Source organism: Euprymna scolopes, chromosome 5 (assembly GCF_053919585.1).
Source record: "Euprymna scolopes isolate OS-2025 chromosome 5, ASM5391958v1, whole genome shotgun sequence".
NCBI classification, from domain to species: Eukaryota; Metazoa; Mollusca; class Cephalopoda; order Sepiida; family Sepiolidae; genus Euprymna; species Euprymna scolopes.
The window spans coordinates 107812604-107821587 of NC_136486.1; positions in this window are offsets into that span (position 1 = coordinate 107812604).

Consider the following 8984-nt stretch of genomic DNA (forward strand, 5'->3'; position numbering starts at 1 on the left):
TAAATGTAGAGTAATTGTTTGTCGGGGAGAGTTACTTGGCTTGTCGTGGGGACGTTTCTTGATATGTAGTTAAGTCATTGGGACGGCAACCAGGTGCCCGGTGTTAAATGCGATCGAACTCTAATCACGTTCCTCCGGTATGGCGTCGGTATGGTTTCGGTTATAACTTGTTGGCAGGTTTGGCTGTCGAGTCTTCATTGCATCGTTACGTGCAGCATTCTCTCGTCGGCATCAAATGACAGGGACCGCTTCTCCGTTACTGAAAATTAATGTTTGTTTTCTGTCCCTCTAAACGATGCATAGAATAAGTAAACAGTGCATCTTTTTTATATAGTAATATAGATTTTTTGGTTTTTACACTATCGAAGCATACTTAAACTGGTCCGATACGTGTCGCCAACGGCTAAGGCAAAACCGCTATGCGACTGTTGTGCATGAAATCTCAGCTTCGACTGTCTTACAATGCGATTCAATTCTCCTCTATTTCTCTTGGGCAGAGGGAGAGAAAGAAAGGGAGTGAAAAAGATGAAGTGAGAGAGAAAGAGAGAAATGTGAATAATAATAATAATAATAAGAAGAAGAAGAAGAAGAAGAAGAAGAAGAAGAAGAAAGAGAAGAAGACAAATATATGTTTTAACGCACTTTTTTTTTTGAAATTCAGATGACAGCATGCAAGGCTCACCTTGGACCGTGCATCCCATTAAGTAAACAATCTCAGAAAATACACGTAATTTATTTTCTTTTTTAATAAGCTTTAAATCTTTTTAAAAGGGCCCTTATATAGTATCGACAATGGTAGTTTGACAAATCTTACCTATATTGCTTGCAGGAATTTTTCAGTTTACAGGCCTTCTATATCTCGATGGCCGTGGTTATATTTATCGAGATAATGTTTAATATGAAAAAGTAGGACACAAATATACTCATTACAGATGTAAAATTAAATACAAGTCACAAGTATGTTTGGCGGAGACTGAACATTACGATGAAGGTTGCGAAAATATGTGACTATTAAAAATTCGTGATAACGAAATAAAAATGCAGCTACAAATAAATAAAACTGAAGAGCCGGCAGGCCCGACATCTCGGACAACTCTGTCAGCTTGCATCTGCGCACATCCCCATTTAGTATAGAAAATGTTGGGCGCAAGGTTTATTAACATGGGAAGCTAAGCACCCTTCCAAATTCACTTAGAGATTGGTAAACGCTTCCATTATCTTTTACGGGCATTTTACATAAAAATACTCTGTTAGATGATTTGTTCACTCTGTAACCTGTTTGTTTTCTATAGGGAACACAAAACCATAACACGAATACACACGGTCATTTTTATTAATAAATATTAGACCGTCCGGCGTTGCCAGGTAGTAAAATACGCTGAATAATGTATTTTAATTAATGCGGATTGCTCATCTAATATTTTAAAGCCAATTCTAAAATTATTTTATCTAATATATAGTAATGACATAAGGATATATAATAGATATGACTTGCGTAAAATCCGCTAGAATAGACACCGGTACATTTAGTGCTTAGTTATTATTTATTACTCTAGTGTTCTGTTGATGACATAGCTCAGTGAGTAACTTGGGGGGGGGGCAGAAATGGGTTAATAATAAGAGAGGCATTTACTATTCTCCAATCAAGTATAGCCAAGAATAAGATCCAGCTTGAACGTGCTTACCAATCTTACTGAATCTAACGTAGATTACGTAACGAGTTTATTACAGAGCCATATTACATAATCATATGTGCAACCTTAGAAACACTCATTCACAATTCTTTCTAAAAGTCTATACAAGAATTTCGCAAGCCATAAACTGATAGAAATAATCCAGTAAATAGTAATAAGAAGGAAAACGATAAATTATCCTATTCAAAGTGTTTTAGATGCTTTGCGTGTATGACAACTGTATCCAAGGGAAATCATACTTAAATTTATTAGGGCATCAGTTTAAGCGTGAACTAATTTACAGGCATGTGAACAAACTAATATGAAACAATAAAGCTTGAATGTTAGTGCGTCAGACAACAGTTTTCTACGGAAAAATGTGATTTTATGTAGCACATTTCCAGTTGGCACAACTTTGCAAGTGTATGAATCACGTTAAATATAAAGGAAACTGAATTTCGGGAGAGGTTAGAAACAGTTAAACCTATCACTTATTTATTGCTGTGTTGCTTCAAATATACTTGCTTCTAATGTATGGCGCGGAAACTTATTTGACATAATTTTTAGAGTAGCATAATGTATATATTTTACATGTATATGATGCTGACGCCATCCAAATCAACTAATCTACACATTCACCTTGATTATCTACTACAGTTCAGTCCACGAATAATCGCATTCTTCTTTGCTAGCAGATTTAAATCAATGACGGTTTCGAAGATATGACTTTGGCAATTACGAATTATTGTTAATTATAGATCTCTCACGAGACAATTCCTTACGTAAATTAAATCCCAAGTGAATGAATAAACATCTGGAATATAGTATTGATAACAATAGAGACACCTTCCATGTCTTATTTCACTTTCTTCCAGAGTGCATCGGAATCCGTGCAATCAGAACGGGTAGCTTAGTGGATGTTGCGTTTACTTTCCGACGTCGCGTAACTTTCACTTTCTTTATGATGTTCTTTAGTCTTTAAATTCCAGGAGCAGTGTGTTTAATAAAGAGGAAAGAACTGCCGTTTTTTTTTCGGTCAGAATTCATTCAACTTATTTTTTCGACCTTGAAGTACTATTTTGAGCCCATTTACACCAAGTGGAGTCATGCCTTGTTTCGAGCGATTTTCATTAAAAATGTCAGAGTTATTGCATCGGGTTTACATGTTTTTTTTTCAGCCATTTCACTTCTTCGCCTCAGTTGTATGGCGGGGTGGTAACGTATTTTGTGTTTTAAAAACCCCGCATAAGGAAGTCTTACTTGTGGTACGTGCGCTATTTCGAAACTTTAGGTGAAATAGTACATTGCCATTAGGATTTTGTCGTTCCGAATAGTTCTTTCCATCTTTTACCAAATATATATGACACAGATTTTACTTTTCCAGCCTATAATATGCTTTCAAAAACGCAATTTATCATGGAATATATCAGTATTCATTGGATGCTACAACTGCTCATATATCCTTATTATTTTAACTTAGAATAATCAATTTTACATCATTATTTGAGTTTTAATTTGCAATTAATGTGCTAATAAACAACATCTATAATTACCCACATCTATTTGCTAATGACATTTCATGAGTAAGCCATTCATTGAAAATCCATAGATCAAGGAAAAAGATTTAATGATTATTTGCACTTCTTTGTCAAAGAATACATTTTGTTTTGAATTTACATGATTAAATTCAGAATTTCCAATTATATTATTTCCTTATATCGCATACTCAGCTTTCTATATCTGCTTGGGATCGTCTTATAAATATTTATTTTAGCTCTATGTTTACAGTATTATACAATACATTTTCTGGCCGGGTTCAAATCTGACAACAGTCTGTTATCGTAACTTCCCGAACTAATTATCCCTAAAGGATGAAACACGAGTGTTTGTAGGTATTAAATAATAACAAACGAGGGTGGGAGACGCTCTGGTATTATTGTAGCTCTTTTGTTACAACTGCAAAAGTATTTATCGAAACTAGCAGTGACGCATTGCATAGTTCAATCGTAAAGTACGCTTAAATATGATATTTGAATTCTTGCTGATTTCGTATGCATTATTATAGAGTTAATTTTCTATCGATTTCTATATATTATAAAGTTGCAATTTCAAAATTTAAAAAATATATCCATATAACGTAGATGCATCAGCTTAGAATCTAAACTGACACCAAAGTGCTAACTGTATATATGGATTGATAGATAGATACAGATATGTATTATATATAGGTTATTAACGCCATCACCAAAAAACACGCAGCATGAGAGTAGAAGTTGCAATAATACAAATTGTTAGAATCAGATTACATTTTTTTTTCGGGATTAGTAAAAGTGTGATCTAATTCAATGATTTATAGATGAAAAATTATATAATTTACGCAATTTAGATTAAAATCACGCCCGACAAAACATATATATTTCCACAAGGAATTTTATAATATTTCCATTGTTTCAATTATTTAATTTTAATTAATAGCTTATAGATCTGTATATATATATATATATATATATATATATATATATATATATATATATATATATATATATATATATATTGTAACAGGCTGGGAGAAGCTTAGTCGGCGTGATTAACCTGGTTAAAATCTTCGACTCTTAAATGGCGCTTCAGCCTTATGTTTTCATAACACAGAATAAAAATAAAAGAAAAAAATTTACAGCGCGTCGGGTGCAGATTCGCGCCCTAAAATGACACGTTGTCTGAGATTCATGAATAACTCATTTAACCTTGAACAATTCAAACGCAAAGCAAGAATGGCAACACGTTTATAAAATATCATAAGGGTTTTATTAAACATGTAAATGAAATTTAATGTAACGCCTCAATGGGTTGGGCTGAGGACGAGCAAACGAGAAATTAAGCAAAAAAAAATAATAATGCAATCAAACAAAAGAAAAAAAAGTGATTAAAGAAATAACATGAATGTCTTTTTAGAATAGCAGTCCAAAAAATATCTAAACATGGATGGAGGCGGGGTTGGATTTGGGAGCTGGGGCATGAGAAATGGGGTATATATCTGCCGACAGAATACATCGGATGGCCAGTGTAGCCTTTTTCCTTTGTTGCTTTTTTTTATTACTATTTTTTTAAAGTCCATGAACGCAGATATATTTTCTTCTATAGTCCCTTTCAAATTCGAAAACTTGTAAGCGCTGTGCGCCATTTTACATCATTCCATGCGGGCATCATTTCAGCGTCGATTTATTTATTTATTTATTTATTTATTCTAGCGGTTGAATATTAAGTTTCTTTTCATAGAGGTTTGAGTTAGACAGCAAAGAAGGTCCTTCGTTTTATCATCGGAACAGTATGAGGATGATTCGTCCGTCATATGTTGTCACTATTTCCTCCATTGCTTTTTTAGCATCACGGCGCGAGCGACTTTTCCATCCGCTCTCCTCGTGGTCGTGGTCGTGGCCCTAAAAGACAGGGGTTTTTCATTTCTCTCGCTTAGAGATTTTTATCCTCTCCCTCCCTTTTCATTGCTGCTACTACTTCCTGTCACCACGGGTTTACAAAGTTAGGGAGAGAGAGAGAGAGAGAGAGAGAGAGAGAGAGAGAGAGAGAGAGAGGTATATAGTACTCGTTGCTAACGCTGTTGTGTATGAGGTGAAGGGTTTTTGATAGGAGTCTACGTTTGATTTGAAGAAGGGGGAAGAGGGGTGCTTCTCGCAGATATTTATTCATTTATTTATCCATTTATTACTCTTTTCTTTCGTTTCTGTTCCCCTCTCCACCTATTTCTTTACAGCTCTCAACATAAATGAAAAAAAAAACGAATTTTTCTTCTTTTTTTTTCATTCCTATTCATGCTTTGCGATAAACCGCCTCCTACCACGTTATTCCCGCTGCTAGTTTCGGCTGGAGTGTGTTGGGTTTTTTTTTACATAGGCATCACCACTTAGCAAGGCCGATCGGCCACTCAAGGATAAGGGTTAAAGAGCGTAGTGTAGTCAAAAGGACAATATAGTAATCGATAGTAATGAAAGTTCGGAATTTGTTAACTTAAGTAGAACGGCTCATCAGAAACTTGTTCACGTTGGACTTGAAGACAACCATATTATAGACAGCTGGAAAGCAGGAAAACGGAAGACAATTCTACAGGCGTGCAGTTCTAAGAAAGAAGCTTTAATCATGGAATCTCTGTTCAGGTTTAGGCACAGATAAAGAGTGGGGAAAATTATTGATAATGTTTTCAGCTAGTCTAGTGTTTCTTGTGAAAGTTTGGCCAGGGGAGACCATAGATTGAAGCTCAGTCGAACACTTTCCATGAAAATAACGATAACACAGAGACAAACTCGCAACATCTCCTGTGTGAGATAGAGGTTGCAGCGAAGAGAAAGGGACATCTCCCACCAGGCCACGAAGTCTATTTTGACCCCTATCAAGGCAGGACAAGTCTTTTCTAGCAGCTCCTGCCCATATGTGACAACAGTATTCCATCCTTGGACATATCTGGCTTTTATATAGATAGAGAATTGCATCATCAGTGAGATATCTACTGGATCGATAGAAGGATCCTACCATTTTTCCAGCGATTTGGCAACATATTTTATGTACGTATTCTATTTAAGATCAGAAGTAAAGGTCAAGCCCAGAAGCCTGTCAAAACTTGAGGCATCCCCAAGACGAGAGCCATTCATTTTAATTGATGCCAGATGGGGATCAGAACGTTGATGACGTAAAGATAGAAGCTTGGTTTTAGATGCAGTAAAAGTAACCAGCCACTCTTTTCCTTATTGTACAATGTGATCAAGATCAGAGGAGAGAGAATCGGAGAGAACTTAGTCGTTTACTGTCTTAGATGTGCCGAGGATATTTTCTTATTGAGACTTCCCTTTTCTTGGCACATTTTGCATGAGTTGCAAAACTTTTTCACATCCCTCATAATTCCTGGCGAGTAGCTTCTCGTGACTCTTAGTCACTTCTAAGTGACCTGTTAACGGTACTTAATGCGCGATTCTTAATATATCATTCCGGTATGTTCTAGATACAATTAATTGCTGGTGCATTCTCCACTCTGCCCTTTTCTGATAATTTAGATGGTTTCTCCTAAATATTCCAGCCTTGAGGAAATACTGGGCTTTTCTTGCTATCGGATTCTTTTGTTCCAATCTGGTCAAACAGGGGTTTCAGATACAACATAATTCCGTTGCTCCCTAATAAAGTATTGTCGTTGGCTAGACGGACTGAATAACGATGAGGCTTCGCTCAGTGTTTGACCTGTGTCATTCGACCGACTATTTCTCATCTTTTAAAACTGTTTTTTCTTCCCTCTTGCCGTTACCTTTTCTGATGCCTTGTCGTCTATTAATTTGTTCTCTATCTTAGGTTTAGACCTCGATTGATTTGATTATGGCGGCTCGATTCGGCCCTCTGCGATGTCGTTACCTAATCTCCTCCTTACTCCCTTCATAAGTAACATACCGATTGCCTCTACTGTAATCTCTCCTGTCTTCCAATCCGATTCTAAGCGAATCCTTAACAACGGAATCTTCCTGGGTTTACCCTCTGTTCCTCTAATCGTAACTGTTTCATTGTCAGCTGATTTTGGCCCCGCCGGCAACTAATTTTTCAATATTAAGGATTGAGATGCACCCGTGTCCCTTAGAATGATAACGATCTTTCTCCAACTCCTCTTGTCTCAAGAAATATATCCTCTTGACGTAAAGGGTTTGTACCCCTCTTCTCCGTTCTTACACACCATTATTTGTGGTTTGGTTGGGGTTGCTGAATGGGTCCTAGGTTTCGCCTTATCCAGTAGTTTGCAGCCACATGAACCGGATTCATACAGTTAAAGCAATTTAGGGGATGGGTTCCTGCTTGAGTAGCAGTGGGTTGGCTGAGAATGACGAATTCCCCATAGGCGTGTGTGGCCTGTCCCGTTTCTCATTAGACAGATGAATATATCTACCACATGGGCGTTTGGGTTTATGAGCTCTTATTCTATCTTTTTGCGTAAGGACATATTGGCCCGCCAATTTGGCCATGTCGAGCACCGTCTCTACTTTTTCTCGGCCAGGTCTAACCACATATTCTCGGAAACACAGTTTTGAAATTCCTCTATTAACAAAAGTTGCCTCAACTTGTCATAATTTCTCCCCATGTCTTTACAACTACACCATCTCTCGAAATGCCCCTTCTTTTGTCTAGCAAACTCCGTATAGGTCTGGCCTTTGTGTTTCTTTAGGTCCTTACACTTTCGCTGGTAAGCTCGTGGAACTAATTCGTGTGGTTTTAGGATAGCTGCCTAAACTGTTTCGTAGACTGCGCAATCCTCTGCCGTGAGCGCCGCATACTTTGTCTGTGATATGCTGCTCATTGCGGCTTAAAGTAGCATCGCCCAATATCCTTTCAGCCAGCCCATGTTAAGAGATGTCCTCTCGAAATGGGCGAAGTAGTTGTCCACTTCCTGTTCTAGGAATTTTGGGATAAGTCTAACTTGTTTGGTCACGACGGAGCTAAGTTACTTATCCTCGTTCGTTTGAGGTTCTATGCTAAGTTCGCTAATCCAAGTCTCTTGTTTCAATTTTAGCTAATATTTTGGCCTTCTCGATTTCTACTTCAGCTGACGTCATAGTTGCTATTTCTGTTGGCAATTCTTCCAACGTTTCCTCTCCCAACACCCTGTTATCTACCATATGTTCGATTATAATTCTAATTAATGTAACTTTTCTCATAGAACCTTATACTTCTAAGTATAAGCTTTTCCCCACTTCTATCAATTCGTCTTTCTTTAATTTAATAAGGCTATCTGGGAATTTGTCCCTTATAAACTTTTCTATGCCCGCCATCTTGCCTTACGAATTGTTCAGGTATTAAATGTATGAGTTATCAAAATTAGTTGGCGAGTTCCCAAATATGTTACACGTTGGGAGAAGCTAAGTCTGGGTGATGCCCCTGGTTAGAATTTTCGACTCTGAAATGGCATTTCAGCATATGAATAGATTTAAAGCGCGTCGGGTCAAGATTCGAGCCCCGAAACCACACGACTATATATATATATATATATATATATATATATATATATATATATATATATATATATATATATATATATATATATGTTATTTCCAAATTATTTTATTTAGTTGGTTATATAAATGTAAGAAATAACTTCGGTAACGAAATAACAGCAGACTTCAGCGATTTGCATACACTTTAATCAAATTACAATCATATCGACGCGCAGAAAAAGCTGCACACAATAAGACTGCAAAAAAAAACATTGCACAAATACCAATGACTAGAAAATGTCTCAGAATCATTTCTATCTAATTTAACATCGTAATT